At 37.0% G+C, this 23,503-nt stretch overlaps 1 long non-coding RNA gene across 4 annotated transcripts in view; it reads left to right on the top strand.

The window, feature by feature from the left end:
• Positions 1 to 23,503, top strand: part of LOC107034178 (uncharacterized) — a 561,724-nt gene that overhangs the window by 173,806 nt on the left and 364,415 nt on the right. The window contains exons 3-4 of one of the 4 annotated variants that reach the window (XR_012072565.1): positions 7,709 to 7,832; positions 9,909 to 10,191. The exons of the other annotated variants lie outside the window; for them this stretch is intronic. This is a non-coding gene — a long non-coding RNA (uncharacterized lncRNA). The remainder of the gene's footprint in view (positions 1 to 7,708; positions 7,833 to 9,908; positions 10,192 to 23,503) is intronic. 4 annotated transcript variants of the gene reach the window in all.

The following is a 23,503-nucleotide window of genomic DNA, read 5'->3' on the forward strand; positions in this document are numbered from 1 at the left end:
GACTCTCTAACACAGTCAAGTTCCTAATTTGCCTCAATGAGAGAGAATTATTAACTGATAATAAGAAAAGGAGCATTCACAGCTCCAGGCTGGGCTGCGTGGAAAAGGGTGATCTACCCAGCACCTGAAGCGCATGCAATTTTTATTAATTCCTGCCTAAAACAATGCATTCAGGAGTAAAATTGCTGTGCAGATGACAAAAACAATTACGCCTTTGATTCGTTCGTTCTGAAAATGTGAACTACTTTAGCTCAAATATAACCAGATTAAACAACTAAAGCGGTGGCTCACCTCTCTTTTAAATCCAGTTTGGATTGCAGCAAGCGTGTTTCATGTCGAGAAGTTGCCACTGCCACTTAAACTGATTGTCCCTGTTGAGATCGCTGAGTGCGCAAGTGATTTTGACAATAATTAACATTGTTCTCTCTATATTGTGGTCCTTTGTTTGGAGGATGACACTGATGATGGTGTTGCTATCTTTATGGGCATTAATCCCAGAAAGAGAGATGGAGGCTCCTGCAATCAATCCTTGCATAGTCATGACTCTGTGCTTCCATAGACTTGTGTTTTGCTGCTGTTTATACAGTCTTCTGTTTGCAAGTCTGTCACTTTGCTTCTTAGGTATCATGGTAGTTTTGATCAAAACAAGGTACCTACATGTCTCCTTACCACAACATCACTAACAGCCTATCGCTTTCCAGATACTTCACAACAGCCAGAGTTTCTGCAGCCAGTGCTTGCAGAGTGTCGTCTGCTGTAGCTTTGAGGGTGATTAGTGAACTTGACTGTCTTCCAGGTTCCATATGTCCACAGTTCACAGAGCTTGGACTAACCTACATACGTAGCTGTGTTAAATTGAGGCCGAGTCTTTGCATATGAATAACGAATGTGTGTTTGTTAAAAAAAAGATTAAAATGTTGCCAGTTGTGCCAGGACCATACTTATTCTCATGTAGATCATTGACTTGGTCATTTTTTTTTGTTGATTTAAACCGTTGGTCAAAATGAAAAAGTCTCATCATGCTGTTGTTCTGTATGTGTGTTGTATTCATTTTTGAGCTTCCTTCAGATGTGATAGAAATTAGTGATTGTATTTCGAGACTCTGTTAGGATCTTTTGACTTTTCAAGAGATTTTCATAGTATATGCAAATGTGTGACCTTGATCTGCTCCAATACTTCCATGGTGAATTGCTGTCTTTAAACTCTGATCAAAAATTCCCTTCCCTGTGTGTGGCCTGCACTAGTCTCCAATTCACTGGTGAAAAATTCAAGAGCCATTGGTGATATATGCAATATGTCAAATGAATGATTTCTCTGGAAACCAGAGAACATTCTAATGTCATTTTCAAAATTTCCTGTTTGAATCCCAGAACATTATGGGCAACAAAGTTGTTTTATTTGAGTCTGTTACCCAGCCTTTTTTTCCTTCATCATTTTTTGAGTGCTAGAAAAATGGTTCTAAACTAGGATTATCTATTTTGAGCTCATTGGTCATTTAACCATGTAGTAGTAAGCTTAGAAAATCAAACTTTTTTCACTCTATCTAATTCATACTTCCTCTTTCAATACTCATCTCAAGCACTACCAGTAAAAGTTTTCAAGGATTATTTCATATCACACTCATAACATCATCTCTTCAATTTATCTAGAATTTAATTCATGGAATATAAAGATTTGTGGTTGTTATATACTAAAAACCTTGGTCTGGTCTATGCAATTTTCAAGCCTGATCTTTTAATTACCTGAGAATTGATATTGTATACTATGTTTTCTCTTATTGCCCATAGCATCTGGCTTAGCATACTGTAAATATTCAATAAATCTTCTGTTTTGCTAAATGGTTTCTTTAGTGGGTACCAGGGATCAGTTCTATTGGCAATGTTAAATGTTTGGGTAAAAAAAAGAAAAAGATATATAAAGAATCTTGTCTTACATAGCTATGAACTAGTTTCTAAAGTTGGGATATAAGAGAATTGTGTTAGACAAAATTGCCTTAAAAATCCTTTCTTAGGAAGCTGCCATATTGGAGACCAATAGATTCTATTTCCTCAGTAAGTCCAAAACAGCAAGGTTTTTCTCCAGTACAGGAATAGATAGTTTTGTTTTGTTTTTTGCTTGAACGTAAGTAAGATAGTTGACGTGTATTTAGTGTCCATCTGGTAGAAAGCAGTGGTTATCTGAGTCATCCTCAGTGCTGGAAACTGTTCAGTATAAGAAAGGCACATGAGAACTGGGATTGGCTAAAGGAAGAGTGGCTTCACGTCTCTTATTTCATGCTCATCCTGTGGAAATAGCTGGCAGAACTGCCTTGAAACATAAATAGCTCTTTCTTCATTTATTTATTTATCTTATTGGCCAACTCACATAAAGCTGTGATCCCATTACTTCAATGTACATTATAATGTGGCTGCACTGTGAAATTTCTCTCTTATTCCAGAAAAAAATGCTTTCTAGTACATTTTGAAGATGTGTTCAGTGCATGGACCTGTCTTGTAAATGCAGTCTTGGGGCTCTTCCTTTAGCATCGAACCTACTTAGGCCTCTTTTGTCTTCATTAGAGCCAATTTCATGTGGTGGCCGAGCTATAATTGATGTATAATCCTTCATAAGGACAGTATGTTACTCTTTTAAATCCCATTGTTGTTGAGGAAAGTGCAGTTTAGAGAGACCTATATCTGCCAGGCCAGGAAGAACATTAATGAGCTTTCTCATTGTCCTCAAGAGGTCCTGTAGAATTTTCTTACTGTTCTGCAAGATAAACAAACAAATGAAACATAACAAAATAGGTATGTGATCAACCTCCTTGCTTCATGCTGAACTCGGCAACCTTGTCAAATTTGTCTTACCAGGGCTCACAAAGTCCTGAAAGTTTAGAAGACTCAGGAAGGGAGGGGTCACACATGCTTCTTAAGAGGTCCCTTATCCCTAGATGTGAGATTTTTGGGTGTTGGGTTTTCAGCTAAAGAATTTTATGGCACTCTTTTCCTTGAAAATCATTTTCACTAGTTTAGGGTTGGCTAAAACATAAATGACATTGATATTGCTAAATCAGTGTTCTCAGGAGAAGCATCAATATATTTTTTTATAAGGAGATTTCTTTTTTAGCAAACATATTTCAAAACGATTTAAGTTTATCTCAATTTCTTATCTTCACATAGCTATTGCATGTGAGGCACACACACTTTTAACAATGGATGCACTTTCTTCAGTAAACTTGAACATTAGGTAGGTGGACTGCAGGAACGATGCCAGTTCTTTTCATGATGACAGTGGTGACATTTTAAAGCAGTTGTGTAATCTCTTCTTGATCTTCCCTACATTTAAACTCTTACTTTCCCTGAACATATATTGGACCCAGAGAAACAGAACATGCCTATTTCCTTTCCAGTGTGTGAGAGTGCTGTGTTTGAAAATATCATCTGTATGTGCTTTATTTTTATTTCAACCATACGTGCTTTTATAAGTATTTGAAAAGAAAATATTTTAAAGATCTGAAATAGAAAGAAGAGAATATATGTGAGTTACAGCAGCCCCAGGGTAACTATCTCACACACTAATGATTCATATGGCGTCTATGTGTCTATTTATGCTGTCATTTATTTGGGGGAGGGGTGGCTAGAGAAAGAACACAGTGTATAGCATATTCCTAAATACCAGTGGTTTCTGGGGCGGGGGGAGACAACACCCTGAACATTATCCTTATTTAATTAGGAGCAACCATTACATAATTATTCACATTAATTCAGTTTCTTAGAACAGTCTTACACTTATTGGCACTTCCTTTTTTTTTCCCTCTTTGTTCTAAAAGAAAGGAAGAGTGTTCTGTATTATTTGAAAGGGAAAGAGGAAAAGGTTTATTTTCTGATAAAATTATACAAGAATATCCACACTTGGGGTGCTGGGGTCATGTGGTGTCTGATTTTATACACAGTCCTGGACTTTTCTATAATTATTCCATGCTCTAATAAGTAATGGTGTCTTTAAAGAAGCCGGAAAACTTGAACTCAGAGCTGTTTCATAAATAGAAGATTTCGATTGTCAGAGTCTAGATTCTGACCTGGAGGGAGTGGGTGCAGCATTTAAGAGCCACTTGTGATTGTACAAGGTCATTAACTGGGGACACAGCAGTGAAGCCAGAACTCCTGTAACTGAGTGCATGGTGTTTAAAAGGAAAGGGGGAAGCGCTGTTAAGTCAGCGTACTGACAAGATACTTTTACTTACACATGGATTACTTATTTACACAGTTGACCCAGAAAATGCACTTTCCAAGAGATGTCATAGGAAATAAAAGTTGTCTTTATTTCTATATGTCTTAATAAAGTCCACAAAACAACTCCACTAGCAAGCACAGCATTTTCATCATCATCCCACACCTGAGAGAAAGGGCAGCTGAGTTTTTGCAAATTTTCAGAGGTCATACCTATTTTTCGAGTGTGTGAACACTGACATGCTTGAAGGAGTACAAGTTAAGGAAGTAAAAGTTAAGGAAATTAATTTAAAAATTATTAGTTCTTACCATGCAGGGGCAAGAATAAATTAAAGCAAATGCACATTGGAAAGTTTTCTTTCTACTTTCACCCACACATCCATTTCTTTGCCTTTTGCCATTAAATAGAAAAGGAGAAAACTATTTCCAGGTGTCTTCACTCAGTCTCTCTGTTTCAGAAATATCAGTATATGACTTTACTACTGACGGGGGACAGAGAAAGAGGATATCTTCTCTTCTGATCTCTGTTACAAGTATACTTACAAAACGGTGTAAAATAGTTCTACTGAGTTCCAGATTTGCAACTACAAAAAATTGGGTATTTCTTTTTCTCTTTGCTTGAAAATCAAGTCCACCCTGTCTCGACCACATAAATAGAACAATTTTCCTCTGTGAACCGCTTGATGAGGCTGTGGCCAGATTCATATAAATGTCATAAAAACAGAGTACAGAATGGATTATTTTATGATTAAGATCTGTATGGATCTTTGTATGAATGCAACGTGCTTTGGCAGGGTTCCGCTGCACGCACACTACTTTTAGTGTGTGTGGTGGAAAAAATGGCCTGCCACACTGTCACTGTAATGTCTTTCTGAAAAGGAACAAAAATCACTGGGCTCCACCAAAGGTTACAGCAATCATACAAAGGTTTGGTCGGCTAACCAGTACCGTGTGTGTTCTATTTCCCATTGTGATGATAACGAGAGTAAGACTCAATAAAATGCCATACTATATCTCAGCACTTTGTCGTTAAATGACATGTTGACATCCCATTGTAATCACGAGGTAAAACGTTCCTCTTCTGTAATTGATGTAAAAAGATTCATTTTCTTTCCGTATCTTCAATGGTGTCAATGAGCTGAAATATTTCTGTATCTTACTCTTTCTCTCGTCAGTTAAGATCTTTTGGGGGAGAGAGAGGCTTCATTCAGATTTAATTTTTTTTTTTTTGAACCAGACAAGCTGCTATCAGCACATGGATGCCAAGATGGCCCTTCAATAAAGAACCGTGGTTTAAGAATTTCAACCAAAGGATTAATGTATTAAAGTGAATAATAGCATCTAGGCAGGAGCAAAGATGATGATCAGAGTTGGTGAAAGAGAGATTATTGATCATCTGGCTCTATCAGTCACAGACAGGGCAGAGGAAAACAAAAGGGAGGAAAAGGAGATTAAAGAAAATGAAATATAGTTTAGTAATGCCAGTTGATTCTGTTGCTAATTATAAATCTTTGGCAAGAAGCTTTTGGTTATACGGTAACTCTCCACTTATTTGGTGGTCAGATTTCCAGCAATCTTTGCCACTGAGAACACAGCTGAGATCCTGGAATTTTACCTTGCAAAGCTTTGACTCTGCAAGAGCAACTTTCTTTGTAGGAGATGCTCAGCTGTCTCTTGTAAAGTTCACTGAATTAATTTTGCATATATATTTAAAATTGCTTATTTAATATACTTGGTTGTCTGGATATTTTTAAGCCACTTAAAGTTCTTCTCCTGGTTATCAAGGAGGCAGGTGATAGGGACTCGCCAGAAAAGCTTTGGGTAGAGGGAAGGATGTGCAAGTTAGCTGGCTAGAAGATGAATATACAAGAATAACCATTATTTGCTAGACAACAGTAAGTACTCCGAGAGAGAAAGCGCTGAACTGTCTTACTACTTACAAGAGGGAAAGACACTCTGAACTGAAACCTAAGGAAGTCTTCATGGAGAGAGGACATTGATATCCAGCCTGGTGGGATTTCTACGATGTGTAAACATAGGAACTGGAGGGCGGAGATTCAAGAGGGCATGGGATAAGAAGAGGAAGGCAGGAATATTTGGAGTCATTAATGAAGTGCTGAGACTAGCTCAATTTGGTTAAAGTATGAGATGAATCTACGGAAGTTGTAGAAAATGAGGCTGGAATGACAAATAAGGAGCAGGCTATGGAGGGTTCTGATTGAGGCACTGTGGATAATAGCACCCAGGCAGTAGCAAAAATGATGATCAGAGTTGGTGAAAGAGAAGTTGTGGATCACCTGGCTCTATCAGTCACACACTGGAAGAAAGAAAACAAGAGACGTCACTGTAGGCATTTAGGCTACGTAAAGTTGTTCCGTTAGGGAAGACTTATCTGATTTGTTCTGTAGGAGGTGGGGGGTGGTCAGGGAAGGTACCCAGATTTCTGGCTTGTTTGACTCTTTAAGTGGTGGTCTCATTACCAAAATGGGAAACACAAGGGGACACGTAATATATTGGGAGAGTAGAGACAGTGGACTATTTTGAATGGGAAATGCGGTATTTGAGCCTATGAGCTTCCAGCAGACGGCTTGCCTGCTGGGGGAGATCATGAGACAGGGAGGCTGGAGAGAGATATGAAGTTAACTAAGCAGAGGAAAGGGCAGTTCAGAGGTAAAGGTTATAGTTCAAAGTTTGCATTTGAATATTTGAATATTTCCTATTAAGGAGTAGGAAATAAGGAATGAAACAATAAGGAATAAAGATAGATCTTCAGAGTCCACATTAATGGGAGAACAGTCATGGGGGAGTGTAAGAAGTGACAAAGAGTATAGCTATGGGAAAGGAGGCCTGTCGTAGGCTGTAGCATCGTGGAAAACAGAAAATGAAGGGGATAATGGAAGGGGATAAAGAACCAACACACACTGAGTACTAGTGGTATATCAGATCTGAAGGTACACAAGATTTTTTTAATCTCCCCAGGCATCCTATGAGAGGCACATTCTTACATCAGTTTACAAAGGAATAAATTGATGTTCAGAGAGGTAAGGTAGCATGGCCAAGATTATGCAGCTGGCAAGCAACTGAGCTGCAGTTTGAGCTCAGGTCTGTTCAACTCCAAAGTCCATGCTTGTACACTGTTCAGTGCTGCCAACAGGTTGAAGCGTGTAGCAGAAGAGAAAGGGCTGTTTGATTTGTTGACCTTCAGCAGAGTTGTGGGAGCAGAAGCCATATTTTGAAAGGATAAGAAATAAGTGGGTAACAGGTTCAACTGAGTTCATGTACCGGCTGTGATGAGGAACTGTTCTAGCTGCTGGAGACACAAAGACTGGCAGGACCTAGGCCTTTCTCTCAAGCAGCTTGCTGTCTGGAAGGAGCAAAACACACATCTAGATTAGTTCAATGTAATACTGCATCTGCTTTGAGAACACAGTTTACCCTTTCAAAAAATAGAATGAATGTTTAATAAAAAGTGAAATGAAAAGTTATTTTTTCTTTTTAAGATAATGTCCATGTGAAGATGTTTTTAGACAGACTGGAGGACCTGGTAGTGAAGAGGTCATTGAAGATGTTAAAATAAGGTCAGACGAGAGAGTGATGGGACCAAGGACATTAGAGGTGGGGTAGGTAAGTGTCATTTTCTTAAGGAGAAAAAAAAAGAGGGGGAAATAATCTGATATTATCCATGCCTTTCTTATGCATACCCTATGGAAAAGAAGTAGGCCTGAGGACATTAACATAATTTTTGTGTGTGATAATACTGCTTGTGAGGTGGACTACTTTGCCATCTTTGGCCACTTTTGGCTTTCCATTTGTAGAGGGCATTAACTCTGGGCAGTCAAGACCAAGATAGAGAAAGGCTTTTTCTTTTTGGCTTATACCCATAAATTGCATAGAAAAAAAATCCATTTTGATTAGTCACTGCTGTTCTAATTTTAGGGGATAAATGCTTTGAGTACATTTTGATACTGTGATTAGAGGCTACAAAAGCTAGTGCAAAAAATCACTGTCTTCCTCATCTTCCTCATCTAAGAGGAGAAGCAAGTTTTGTGTTCTTGTGCTAGAATAACTTTGGTAGACTGTACCATCTCGTCGTTTAATGGCTGTAGACAATGATCAGAAGTCTTGTCTTCACAGTGTTCTCTATAAGCTGTTTTCCTTCCTAAATTTTACTGTACTTTCCCCATTCACCCATATATTCGCAGTTTTTCTTATAGGATTCAGGCTATGCTCTATGATAATGTAGCCCCCTCCCTCTCATTTTTATTATTTTTGATACATTACCATTTCTTACTAGCATCTGTACTTCTGGAAGAGGAAAGATTCAATGATGTGTTTTGCTAGAGCAATAAATGCTATTAGGTGCCTAAAATGGAAAGATAATGTGTGAAACTCAATGGTTTCACACCCGGTATTACTAAAAAGGCATCTAAAAAACAGAATGGTTTGTTTTTGCTGATTTTTAACACATCAAATATTAAATAAATAATTTCTACTTCTCATTGATGTAAGTTTTTATTAGTTCAGTTCTAATGACAATGTAAAAATATGTGAACAGTTTATTTTTTAATCATACAATAATAATCATGTGGTCTGCAATACCGATAATCACAGGTTTGTCAATGTACTAGAAATGATAATGGCTTGACTCTATTTAGAGCTGCATTAAAGGGAGTAAGCTCTTGACTTGATGAGCCTAGTATAGTTGTTCAGTTCTCATTAGCACTACTGGGACTCTGTGACTAAAGATTCTTACATGGAATTGAGATGAAAATCATCTGTGAATCAGAAGTCAAGAGAATATCTGCTGTTTTGCAGGAAATGTAACAATACCTTTGTTAATTCAACATTTTTATGAAGAGTATAATCTTTGGTTATTAATATCATTACCTTTCTTTACCACCAACAGCATTTTAGCAAAATCAACAAATACTGTATGGATTTGCTTCTGGACATATATAAAAAAGGTTCAGAGGTCAACAATGATTTATAAAAGCAACAATAGTCTAACAGTGAATTCCCAAAATAGCAATGACATTTGTATTTTATTTTTTGAAAATGTGTGCTTTATAACCTTTGCTATTTCCATCTTTGATAGGGTTAGACAACCTCACTCAGCCAAAAATGACCCACAACCTACAAGTTGTACCCCATATTTTGAAACTCACATAATGATCTTGGCCTTTTTTTTTTTCACTGAATCATATAGCTGTAGCCCACTCACATTTTATCCTGGTATTATAATGCTGTAATTCAACTCAACAGAGTGCAATAATAATCTACAATCTTTACCATATATGATAGTTTTCTTTTTTTCATTCCTTTCTTCTTGTTTTCATTGCTGTTTATCTAAATTGGGGATTTTTTTGTTTTTCCAGTTTTTTTCACAGCTTCTCAAATTATCTCCTTTTTACTTTTCTTTTCTTTTCTTTTTTTTTTTTTACTATTTCCCTCACTTGTGTTTGCTCATATTATATTCTTTAATGCAATTTTATTTTTTAATGCTGTAACTATAATAATGTCACGTATTCTCACTAAGTTAGGCAATTCTCAAGGTGTGGGTTCAAGAAAATACTCATTTTAAAAATATCACATGCCTATTATTGTGTTGGTTGCTGGTGCTAATTTTCCTAACTCCCATTGTTTATAAATATCTGTTGCTAGATGAAAGCAAATATATTTAAATGACACATTTCTTCTCAGAGGTTTCCAGATTGGATAAATATTTCAGGACCATACTAAGAAGTTCCAACCATGGACTGTGGTGGATATATCTGATTGAAGCCCAAGGGCATGGCCACATCATTATGACAATAGTTTAGGTTGTTAAGAAGCTCAAGGACCAGCAAGTGAGAATGTAATTCTCCATCAAGATTTCCAGCTGTTTTTAAGTGTTTAGAGACCAAGATGAAGACCACAAGAATCAGTGGCAGATTGTCAAAGCAACGATGCAGAAGCCTACCATTACCATTATGAGCCACAAGAGGTACAGTTGTGTTTCCTGTGATGATGAAATCCTAGTTGAGCTAATTGAAAGCTTGGGTATAATTAGCTTGTGAACATTTCTAGAATTCAAAACTTTTTTTTTAAAGGAAAAGAATTATCTGACTACATAGCAAAGAAATAGTGTCTATATTTGTGAGAGAAAACTGGGATAAAAATTTATTTGCACAGTTCTTTTGCTGGCTCAAACATTCTTGATTAGATTTGTGGGTTATATAGTAGAATTGGTAAAGGGGCATACTGTGAAAAAGAAATTTAGGAGACAGAAGCTTTTTGCTCCAAAAAGTTTTACTTTGGTGATGAATGTAGATATGTGTTTACCTATTGGCAAAATTTAACAAGGCAGAAACATCTGTCAGAGCTCTTGTTTTAAATCTACCTCCTTGCAAGGCAGTTGAAGATTATGACAGTAATCTGAAACTTGAACTATATGCAAATCTGTCTAAGCTTGGAATAGTTATGTTAAATCTGTAAGAGAGATGTATCACTTTTATGCATCTTACTTTCAGTATCTTTTAATGAATTAGTCCCTTTTTATTAAATAATGAAACTCTTACTTTCAAAATAAGAAATAGAATACTGGTTTAAGGTGGATGGCTATTAAAATAACCTTTGCCTAAGCAACAGAATTATACATATTCCTTCCTACCATATGCTTCCAAAATAGTCTTTCTAGACTCTACTAGAAGATTCAGAGGATGGTTCCAACAGGAACGTTATATATAAAGCAGTAGTTAAGAATATAGGCTTTGGAGTTGGACAGAAATGTGTTCAAGTGCTATCTCTGACATATACCAATAATGCAACCTAAGAGAAAAAAGTCTAGAGTCATTTTTTCCTTGTCAGATATGATTAACATTATCTACTAACTAAGGTTGTTGAGAGGATTATATGTTATAATGCCTACAAATTTCTTAACACACCACCTGACATTTAGTAAGGATTCAAGAAATACCCAATACAATTAGAGTTGTTGTTAGGTCTTAAATTATTCTGGTTCCCTGTGGCTCACACAAAGTTCCCCCCTACCCCCACCCAAACACAGATTTAAATACCTCTATTTAAAGTGATTGGATGAATTTACCATGCATGATTAGACATATTAGGCCCAAAGTGGCTCTCTCTATGTGATGTTAGATAATAATCCATTCATTCATATTGTGTAATTCTGTTTTATCCAAGATATAGGTCTCTTTTAGATTTTTAAATAGGCTGTATATGGTCAGAGTTTACTATATTTTAGGAAGCATTTTGTTCTTGGTGGAAAGACATACCGGTCTAAGAATGGCATTGAATATAAGTGGAGAGTTCAGTTCAGTTTTCACTTGGAATACACAGGATCATCTTGTGAAAACTTATTATCTGTAGATGGTATAGCTGAGGTGTGGAGGAATAAACAACTTTGATAAAATGGCTAGAGCTGTTACTGGAATCCAGGACTCTTGACCCTGGTCCTGTAACACACTGTTTCTCTTTACAATTCTTATTTACTTGAGGACTGTATGAAACATCTACTTAAATGTGCTTCCTGTGAAAATTTCTTATAATGAATACTATTTCCAAAAGACAAATGGTATGGATACTAGTCTTATTTAAGACAGTTGGGGTCATATCCAGTCTTTAGAAAAAAAAGTGTTTGACTCTATAAAAAAAAGGGTTAATGCTTAGTAATGAAAGGGTCTTCTTTACAGCCCTGACGATACTGAGTTATTCCTGACTTATTTTTCTCATTGCAACTTATATTTTAAGTCATTCTTGGTTACTAAGTGTTTAGGGAATGCTAAATGTCTTGACGGTACCACGAAGCATGTTCCTGTCAGTATACCTGGAGGTAACTCAGTACCCCAGCTCACTGTGAAAATTGCCATGGCATCACTGCCCAGGCTCTATCTTCCTAGGAGAAATAGTGAATTTCACTTTCCATTGCTGGCCCTTTAGTGCCTAAAATGAATGAGCACGAATTTCTTATTCCTAGAGTTGAATAGTAATGGAAAAAAATGCTGAAGTAGTCAACTGCTGAAAATAAAAGGTCTATACTTAGGGTGGATGCACTAGGGTTTTATGAGAGGTTATGCAACCAATTTTGGCTTCATTTGTATCATTTTCTTCCATGTTAACATGATATCAAAAAGACAGAGTTGAACAAGTGGAAAATATAAATCAGTTATACCTGGCTCTTTACACTGTGAGAGTAGAAGAACTGTGATTTAGATGCTGAATAGTTATGTAAAACTAAACCACTGAAATCACAGATGATTTGGGTTGAATTAATATCCTGAAGCTATATTTTTAGTCATTTATTGGGGCATAAGTTATTTTGTCCATCTTAATGATTTACAAGGTTATCAGCAATTGTGACAATAGAATGGGAAATTTTCTTAAGATAGTGGAAAATGAGATAAATTGTTCTAGTCGTATTGAAATTATGTTAGTAATTTTTGTGTGTTTTCGTACTTTGCAAGGTATGTTTGCATTAGTTCAGATTAATTGCATTATTTAGAATGAGTTTTCAGTGCCATGGAGGTTTCAGATGGCATATTGCACATTCTTTAATATGTCTCCCACTTCACAACCAAGAAATTCACATAAAAGCCCCATAAATCACACAAGAAACTGTTGTAAGCAGTCTCACAGTGGCTAGGGTATTATTATTCATAGCATTAAATATTATGACTTGAGGCCCTTCAAAACCTTTCCTCTTCCAGAAAAAGGCATTGTCACACATTGTGACCAACGCCTCAAATACAAATCCTTTGATATAATCTTCATAATAATCTAACAGGGTAGGCCTTGTGCCCATTTTACAGAAGAAGGAAATTGAGGTGTGGAAAGGTTAAACAAATCAGGAACCATCCCAGGCCAGTCTGATGCCAGAGCCTGTTCTTGATCAATGTGCTACATTCTTTTTGTTACAAGTGTCGAACTTTAACTCCTTCTGCATTTAAAAATCTTTGTATTCTATTGGCTACTTTTATTCTCACTTCTATTTAGCACTATGGGTAAGCTCCCATTCCTCATTTAGCTTTCTTGAATTAATAGGCTAGTGTGTTACTTTTGAACTTAGCTCTAACCTTATTGCTCTCAGGACACTCAGGAATCTTGGGTTAGAGTTACCTTCTACTTATGGGGGTTTTTTTGGTTTGTTTGTTTGTAGATTTAGTTGGATTGAAGACAGATATGAATCACTTTCCTGATCAATTACACCCGGGGAGTCAGCATGATAAAGTAGCAAGAGCAGGGATATTAGATTAAGATCAAACTGGGTTCAGATCCTAGATGTAGAATCATCACTTCAGGCAAATTTTAGAGTCTTTCTGAGCCTTCCTTTCCTAGAAGACAGGATTTCTATAAAGATTTAGTGAAGGAATATATAAAAAATATCTGAAAAATTTGTTTCATTTCTACCTAATTGGTTTTAAGCAATTGTATATTTTTCATCACTATTTAAACATTATTATTTCCTTTATTATTTAGCATTTAATACTCACTCTGGCTCTAGATGCATAATCTATAATCTGGTATATTTGAACCAGGGGCTTTGTTGGAGTTTCTGAGGATGTTAGAAGTTTAAGTGCCACTAGAACCACACCCAGTATGACAGAGAGATGTACTATTCACAGAACATTCACGTGTTTTCCCACATTCCTTTCCCCTTCTATTAGTCAAGTAATCTCATCTGACTCCTTCCAGTCAGTGAGTTGGGAGGGAAAGTAAAAACGTAAGAAGCATTTGTGAGATGGTGTGTGGTTCTTCAGCTCTCTCCTCTGATGTAGTAACCTGGATGTGGAATGTTGACACAAGATAGAAGTATCCTGAATCCCTGAGATGTCAGTTGGAAATTACCAGGCCCATAAAGGACTTAGCACAAACAATCACTAAAACTCTGTGAATTATGGTGAGATTCTGGGGCATGTTTGTTATTGCAGCATAGCCTAAGCTAACCTGACTAATATGCGCAGCCTTTGGAGGAGTCTGGTTTTTTGCGTGACAAGGATAGAGGAAACTAGAAAATATTAAGAGGAGTTGCAATAGATTACCTAAGTAATCTGAGTGGACAACCAATAGGAAAAAGTCATTATTGTAGGAGCTAACTCTGTGGTTCTGCATAGAGAGAAAATTCTTTTTTTTTTCCCCACACATTTTAAAAGCAAATGTTTTGTCACTCTGAATGTCTTCCTGTAGGATTGAGGATTGATTTGGACCATCCTATATCTGATATAAAACTCTTCAATAATAAAAGAACCCCAACTAATCGTGTCATTCCAGGTCAGGTCAATGCTCTGTCTAGTCCAGGATTCACACCTATTATACTGTCTAAAATAAATATTTTGAAGCAAGAGTGGAAACTCAAGAGTAGAACTGTCCACTACTAAAGATTGCTACAAGGACAAATGAATTTACAAACAAAAAAAAAGAATTCATGAGAGTTTCACAATTCAATTATTTCACTTACCATAATGGCAAAATCAGATCAGTGAACCCAGCAGCCCAACCAACATCACAGCAATTTTCCTATAATCATTTAGGTAACTCACATGGTACTATGTCCAGGAGGCCGGTTGCACAGTGGAATGCTTTAACTCCTCAAACTTTTCACTTACTTAGCTGCCAAAATGTTTGTACTTGATAGTGTGGAGACACAGATGAATTTTGATTTCATGTCCTGTATGATTTGATTTAGAATTTGTGGTTGATAAAAGCATGACATTTAAAATATATATGGGATTCTTATTAATTATGTTAATTTGATGAAGTTTTTGTTCTAATTGGAAAGGCCCCAAATGGCATTTCACATTATTCTTTAATTGCATTGCCTATGCCTAAAGGTTTAGTTGTGGTTTTGTTAGTGATGATATGATAAACGAACAGGATGATGGCAGAGTGGTGTACACAAGAAGGACAGCTGGGCTGGAAGTCAGGAGCCTTGTGGTTTGCTCCTGTCATTCTTACCTGCGTGACCTGGGGCTGGTCATGTAACTGTTCTGGGCTTTGTTTTCCTTACCAGTAGAGTGAGGATACTCATACCCTCCATCTTTAAACTTACAGGGTCAAAGTGAGGATCAGATCAGCTAAAGCATGTGAACATGGCTTGATGACATACAAATGTTCTATTTATATTTATTTAAATTTGTGGACAGATATATAAACAGATAATCATTTATTTAACATCAGTTCTCTTGATTCTTTGTCTTCCAACTTGGAACACTAAATTTGTTCCTCAGTCTTCTCTTATAGACTTTTCCTGACCTTTTACCCCATCCCCAAATGTTGGCCAGATGCTCCTTATCCATGCTCCAGAGATCCCTCTGCATAACTGCATTATAGCACTTACTGCATTATATTGGCAGGGCATCTCTGCTCGTCTCCTTCACTAGACAGTGAACTTCTTGAGACTATGGCAATACAGCTTTTATTTGTGTATCTCTCATTCCCTACATAATGCTTGGCACACTGTCGATGCTCCTGCATGTTTACCAGTCTGATCATAAAGCTTGGAGACACTATGATGACTACTATATTTTTAAATAAATATTCTCATTTAAAAATATGATTCCACTTGGCTGGTTGACAATTTACAATAAATATGACTTTGCAATTTTTAATTGGAAACCTTTTAATTTCTTAATTACCTTCATACAATTTATGTTCCATCTAGTAGAAAACGATGAGAGTAATTTTTTTTCCTGCTTCTACTATTACTAGGAATATTTTTTTTTTTGCAAAACACGAAAATTCTTTGCAACTTTTTCCTTTTTAAGTTCTACCAAGCAGTTTATGGAATGGCAACCTGCCAAATGGTGATCCATTTTCTCAAAAACATCGTTTGAGATCATGCCAGCCAGGCACACTGAGCTTATCTACTGCATCATAGTACAGTCACATAATTCGTGCAAAATTATGTTTGACATTAAATTATAAACCCTTAGCGTAATAATAAAAAAATAAATAACCCTAAAAGCAAATTAAAAATATGTTTTCACTGGAGCAGGTTATTAGCCCACTGGAAACTTGATCTGTGGTAGTCAGTCCATGGGCATGCATCCATTTCTGGAGGGGTTTGAAGTTTCTCTCTGTGCAGAGAAAAATCCCTAATTCATGAAAGGAAAATTAGCTAATAAAATAATTTTTTCCTCCTGAACTGCTCTGTTGATGAAAACATGTCCACTGCAATCATAGAAATGAGTGACTTTTCAAATAAAGTAGTTTGTGTTGCCATAAACAGAAGGATGGTAAGGCCATTGCTGTTCTTTGCCAAAGGAAAGAGGAGCCAGCTGTGTCCAGCTTTTTTTCCCCTCTCCTGCAATATTCACATAAATAGTCTCTTCTTGGGAATGAAGTAGCCCAAATGAGATCCCATCAAAGAGAATCCGGGGTCTCTCGGAGTTTGTGCATTCTGAAGCCTTGCTCATCAGTTTAAAAAAAAGAAAGCTTAAAGTGAAATCTTTGTGACTGTTTTTACGTCTCAATTGGTTTCCTTAGTTGCCTGACAGACCTGCAAATTATAGACTGAGATTTTGGTAGTGTCTAAATGGTCATCCTTAGATTCTAATATACAAATCCAGGGGTTTATTCACTGGTTAGAGCAATTCACTGCAGTCTGGGCTGTCCTTAAACTGAGATTAAATTATTACATAGGTCCCTCCCATGATAAACCACAATAAAAAAATATGCAATAACACTAAAGTTTATCTCCAACTTATTTGTGAGGTTTAATTTTAATTGGTTTTCCTGTAAGTATAATGTTTATCCTTGCTTATTTGTAGTTGAAAATTAGTATTGTTGTTTTTGTAGTTAAAGTATATTTTTGCATCTGTATAAATGTTTATGAAAGATAATTTGTATTCCTTTATAAAAACATCAAAAAGGGTATGTTTTCTTTAATGTAATGAGAAATAAAGCCCCCGAATCAGACAGACTGCATCTGTAGGGAAGATACAAGACTACATTTTACCCAAGATAACATTTCAAAACGATTGGCAGGTAACTGGCAAAATTGTAAAGTGTTCTGCTGCCAAATTCATTTTAGTATTGGGAATTAATTTTCCAATGTGTTTTTGGAAGTAAGAGGTGAATTAATTACTGCAGACACTATGATATCACTGCAAGTCTGAAGTTAGACAGTGATTCAGATGAACATGGAACCGGTAAAATAATTGGACTTAGCTCCTTTATCTTTCAAGGGCTCTTTTACATGACAACACAATATTCACACTGCTCCAAGGGACACCTTTGGCACTTCTACAATTCTAATTTCTTTCCATGCTTGCTGGTTCATTGTTGATTCTTGGACCTCAAGCAGGTTAGCGGGGGACGGAGCAGAGTTTGGTGTCTGTCCGCCTTCCTCAGGCTAGCCCCAGGCCGCTTGTTAGTTCAGGAAGCATCTGCAAGTTTTCCAGAGAGAGCAGTTGCTCTTCTTAGCAAGGAATACAAAGCTTTGCTGGGAATTTCAGTGGGATTCATGACTCTGGAATGATCTGTAGGTGAGCTCCCACTTGCTCACCAGAGCGCTGGGATTGGCCAGGCAGTCTCCTGGAGGAGCTGCACCGTTAGGCCTGTGATGCAGGACAGCATTAGACCAGGAGCAGGAGAGAGAGTCAGGTGGTGTAAATCTTCCCAGACAAGTGTGGAATGCCATCAAATAATACATGTTTGCCCTTGATATTAGAGATCCAAATACCATTTTAGCAGGGAAAGTAAGTCCCCGGCCTAGAGGAGGGAATGAAATGACAGTAGCTTGAAAGGCAGCATAATGTCCCTACTAGTAGTTACTTTTCCTCAGGTTTTTTCCTCTTTCCCTCAGTTTTCTTGTTACATTGTCTTCTTTTAAAATTTCACTTTTCAGAACAGAATTAGATTAGTAAGCATATTATAATATTTATTTGTTTATCTGATAATATTTGTTAAGAGATTCACATTCTGTCATTTTTTTCCTTTCCATAATAATGAGTGTAAAAGGAATTTCAGCTGGTAAGGCAGAAATCTTTTTTTTTTATTTTTTTTTTATTAAAGTAGTAGCTTAAATAGCACAGATGGTTTTTCTGGGGCAACAGCCTTCCTCAGCTCCAAGTCTACTCGGTCAAAGGCTCAGTGGTTATGACTTAGCGGCACTTATATTTGGCCTTTGAGTTCCAGATTGAACATCTCTCCTCTGGCTGAATTTTATTACCATGTAATAAAATAAAATCCAAGTACTTAAACTCTTTTTAATGAGGACTACCAAAATATTTTTAAAGTTATTCTGTGGCTCTCCCTTTCTCCTCTCCATATTTTAATGAATTCTGGAGGAAAAAAAAAAGAACATTTAGACCACGTCTATACAACATTAATATAATGATGGAGGCACAAAAAATTCAGATTGGCAGTCATGTCAAACATGAAAGGAAATAACCAAGGTTTTCTTTTCTTCCTTTTGCTTTTCTTTTCCCCTGTTGAATTGATCAGATAACTACGTGTTTGCCTCAGAATTAAGGCAATTATAGCTGCCTTCAAAAGAGAGAACAAGATCACTTATACACCATTTCTCTTAGTTATCCTTTTTTTTCCCTTCAACCGTCACCGTTTGTTTATTTTAACCTTGCATGTGGACCACAATGTTCCCTTAAAGAAAACAACAAACAAACCCCAAATTGCCAATTCCAGTATTTTTTTGAAGATTGCTTTTTGTAAACCAGGGAGTTGATATTTTTTCAATATGAAGTGAAATTTATGACTAGTGCACAAGGTTTGGATGCTTTCCTTGCTGCTACAGGAAGTAAACTGTTATATATACGGAGACACCTATACACTCATTTAAAGAATACTGTAAGCAGCAAGTTTGTTGTTTTTTTAATACCATGTTGACTACTTGACTATGTGGTGATTCTGTTGCAGGCTTCCTCTCCATTGTAAAAGTATCACAGTAAACTAGGAGAATATCATGGCTAAATCAGGTAAACCTACTTTATCTGAGTTACTGAATCGAAATGAAACATTTTTTAAATGACTCACTCTTGACTTTTTCATTGAGAGGCAGTATGGGCTCCTCTTCAGGCATTCTGCGTGCAGTTATTTGAAGTTGCACTAATTTTGTATCAGATAAAGAAAATTACACATATCTTCCCAAACCAGCACACACAGCAGAGCACACTGGCTTGTCTCTTGCTAGCATATGGTATTCATCATTAGCAGTAGCGGCAGCAGTCACCTCCTTAGCTGACTGGTGGAAAATAGAGCTCCAACTCAAATCTCTGTCTGCTCACCATAGCTTTTTCCAGTTAAATTGGTACCGCAATCTGTATGGTTTCATCACTCCATTGGCAGTTTAATATAAACATCTGTTTCCAGTCTTTTATATCCTATCTGAGATTTATTCAGTCCCTCTGAGTTATCTGTCCTTTTCTCCTTCCCCATTTATTTCCCTTGACTTCTAAATGATGTTATATTTTCCAATATTTCCTTGATCTTTTGCTCAGATGTGGGCATCATTAAATGCATTTAATTAGCCTTTTTCTTTTTATTCTGGAGCCTGAACTGTTTGTTTATAATCTGTCCCCTCCTGATCCATTATAAAGCTCTTTACCCTCACAGTGGAATTTTCCTAGGAAATAAAGTAACACGACTCCAGGTTGCAATGATGGAGGTTATTTCATTGTGATTGGCATCAAGATCAAACTAGGAAGGATTTTATCCAAATAAAGTGATTTTGCCTATTCTCCACCCATATTTTGCCTTTACCATTACAATGTGAGGATGTGAAGGCCCGAGTGCTCAGGATTCATATTATTTTGCTTTTTTTCTATAAAATTTATAATGTTCGAAAGTAAGGGCATTTCCTGCAAGGTAATAATCTGTGGTGGAAGCAGAGACCCTGAATTAAAGATGGTAGAATCTTTTAATTCAACCATTGGTTAAATGTCAGGAAATGTCCAGCCCAGAGGTCATTATTATTAAGTCAAATAGAAAGCTTTTATTTTCCTATCTCCTTTTTATTCGGGGAGCTGTTCATAAAGATTTATGCTGTGTAAGTCACTAACTACAGGGCAATGGTAGAATTCTGTAAACAATTGGCAAGCAGAACTTTGTTCTTATTGTCCCATTAAGCTTAATATGAGGTGTTAAATTTAATGAAATGTGGTGAGTGAAGTGTTATTTTCCTATTGGTTACTGTAACAGTCATTAACAAGCAGGACAGGACTAGTACTGAAAATAGAATACTGTATCCATGACAACACAGAGTTCAGCTTTTCCATTTTCAGCAAATGGGACAGCAATTACTTAATATTTTCTGGATTTATTAATTTCCTTGTAAGTGGGAGGAACAGGAAGACTCTCGAGCTGGGCAGTTAATAGTCCAAATTAGCTAACATTTTTAGCTACATCATTTATATAGTCATTTAGTCATTCACTCATTCCTATGAACATTTGTTGGCAGTCTACTATATGGTAGACACTAAGCATACAGAAGTGAGTGAAACACGGGTTCTGCCCACAAGTTGTTCATGGTTTAATTCGTGCGGTGGTTCTCCAATCAGGGTCTCTGCACAAATAGCATCGGCAAAACCGGGAACTTGTGAGCTGTGTAGCCTTTCTAGGCCCTTCCCAGACCTCCTGAATCACGAACACTGGGGTACAGCCCAGCGATCTGTGTTTTAACAAGCACTCCAGGTGCTTCTGGTGTTCCCTAAAGCTTGAGAACCACCAGCTGTTTGAAGAAATTAAAACCTTTTCAACTAATAGTATCTTGTTATATACCCAAAATGATTACAATATAAGGGGATACTGCCATGTAAGAGAGATATTATTCCATAGAACTTCATAGGTTCCATACATATTTATCCTTTTGGTTTATGGCCAGGAAGATTAAGCCATGGACTAATAACTTCACGTGATTGATTAAAAACCCTAACAACAAAACTTAATGCAAATCTTACAAATTCCACGGATCTTGCTACATCTCTTTAGCAACCCTATTGTTTCATGAATATTTGAAGACTATCTTTGAAGATAGAATTGTATATTATAAGATGATTGAAGGAAGGGTCGTTATCATATTTATAATAAAATCCTCAGTGTACCATAATGTTAGAAAAACAAATGTTTAATAAATGTCCAGCTCATTTGTGGATTTAAATCTTGAAAAAAAATCACTTAGCCTTTCCGTTTACTTCTTCTTTTGCAGAATGAGGGTTGACGTAAGGCTTGGGATGTAGGTTGCTCTCCCACATCTCTTCCAATCTGAATATTTTCTTATTTTATCTTTGGAAGACTGTGTTTAGTAATATAAGCTCTCCCCAGTAAGAATATATGTAAACACACATGTAGGTTCATACCACATATAGGTAACATATAATCAATTTTTCTGTTTATATTTATTTTTTCTCTCTATTGCTTATTAAGCCTTGATCCTTAGTACAATTATATCTTAGCTTTTCTGTACAACCATGGCCTTGAATCTTTGCCCACTTGGAGCTGTATGTCTGTTCTCTCAGGTCATCACTCCATGCCTGGAACTGCCTTTCCTCGAACATGCACAGGATCCCTTTTTCTCCTCGGAGTGCATCTTTTCTGTGAAGCATTCCAGTGACAATAACAACTACCACTTTGTGCTGTTAAACACGTATCTTTTACCTCCCTTCATCCTGTTGATCTTGAGTGTATTACTTAAGAGGAGCACTTTATTCCTTCCCTGCTTTTAATTATAACAGGTGACATGCTTTATAAGCTCACAAAGATAATATTTCACATAAGGACACTGTACATATCAGGCAGAACCACTGAAAGCAATGTGACACCAATATGAAGAGTGAGTAGCACTGCAGGTAGTGGAATAGATTAGCTCCATGGTTTTGTATGATGTTAAACTGTTCATGGTTCATGTGTGAGCCCTGTGGGTCCTATTACCTTTAACATCTGCTCTAGTTGAAAACTATAGCTGTACAACCATCAGCCAGTTCAAGATGGAGATGCTGGTGTTGGCAGTGTGCTGGAGGCTGAGTGGTGTGGTGTAAAAACATTATTCAGGCTGTCAGACCTGGGTTCAAATTCTATCACCACTCCTCACTTGCTGTGTGACACTAAACAAATTAAACGACCTCTCTGAATCTATTTCCTCAAATGCAAAGTTATGAAAATAATCTTCATGTATTAGGTTCTCTATGAAGGGAAAGTGAAGTAATATTTGGAAGAACCTGTCTCAGGGCCTAACACAAACCAGTTCAACATATGTCCATATCTGCAATCCAAACCCCAACCAACAAATAAAAAACTGCCTACCTATCTCTCCATGTGAATTTTACCCCAAGCCCTTATATTAACATGCTGAAAAATAAGCTCATCCCACCCGCTCCCCACAACCTGCTGCTCCTGTATTCTATCCCTGGATAAAGAATGTTGCTGCTCAGCCATTGTCCCAAATCAGAAACTCCCTCCTCTCTCAGCTCCACACATCCAACCAAGCACTAAAAGCAGATTGTTTTCACTTCTCATCTTCATCCCTACAGCTAATTCCTTAATTAGCACTCAAAATACCTTGCTTGGGTCACAGTATGCCTCCAGATCAGCCCTCAGTTTTCTGTCTAGGATGTTGCAATTCATACTTCTCACACTGCTGCCAGGAGGTCTTTTCAAACAAAAATCTTGATGGTGTTACTATCTTATTTCAACCCATTCAATGATTCCCTGTAACTTTTTGGATAAAATTCGATGTTTGGCGTGGCATGCAAAGCTCTCTCTAGTTTGAAAAACAGCTATCCTTTTCCATCCACCGTGAGCCCTCTCATCACCGCTATCCATGTCTCTACACTCACTCTGAGAGATTTTTGTCTCTATTCAGGTTCTACTAAAAGCAGAGCCTGAGAAAAGGACTTGGTCTCAGGGAGTTTATTTGGGTGGTTATATAAGGAAGCAGGAAGAAGAGAGGAGAACAGAGAAAGCGACTGCTTTTTTCAGGGTATCTTGGTGAGGTCCCTGTCACAGGCAACAGAGCTTCCTTCCTTGAAGCCTCTGAGAAACCTGTAATACTCCCAGAATTGTCAGAAGGACAGGCAGCTGAGTCTCAAGTTTCAGTTCCAGAGCTGCTCCGCCAGGACTTTTTCCCCTGATCACACGTATTATCCGGAAGTCTTCCTTCCAGGACGGTGCTGCACTGTTCCACAAGTCACAATAAATGGCACGTACTCTTTTATTTCTGCCTCTAGAATAAAAAGCACCTTGAGGATGGGGAACATCTTACTTTCTTTGCTTCTGTTTATAGTACAATGCCTAGATATTTCAGAGCCCGAATCAACATTTGTTGAATAAATGGAAGTATGAATGAA

The sequence above is a fragment of the Vicugna pacos genome, chromosome 5 (assembly GCF_048564905.1).
Source record: "Vicugna pacos chromosome 5, VicPac4, whole genome shotgun sequence".
NCBI classification, from domain to species: Eukaryota; Metazoa; Chordata; class Mammalia; order Artiodactyla; family Camelidae; genus Vicugna; species Vicugna pacos.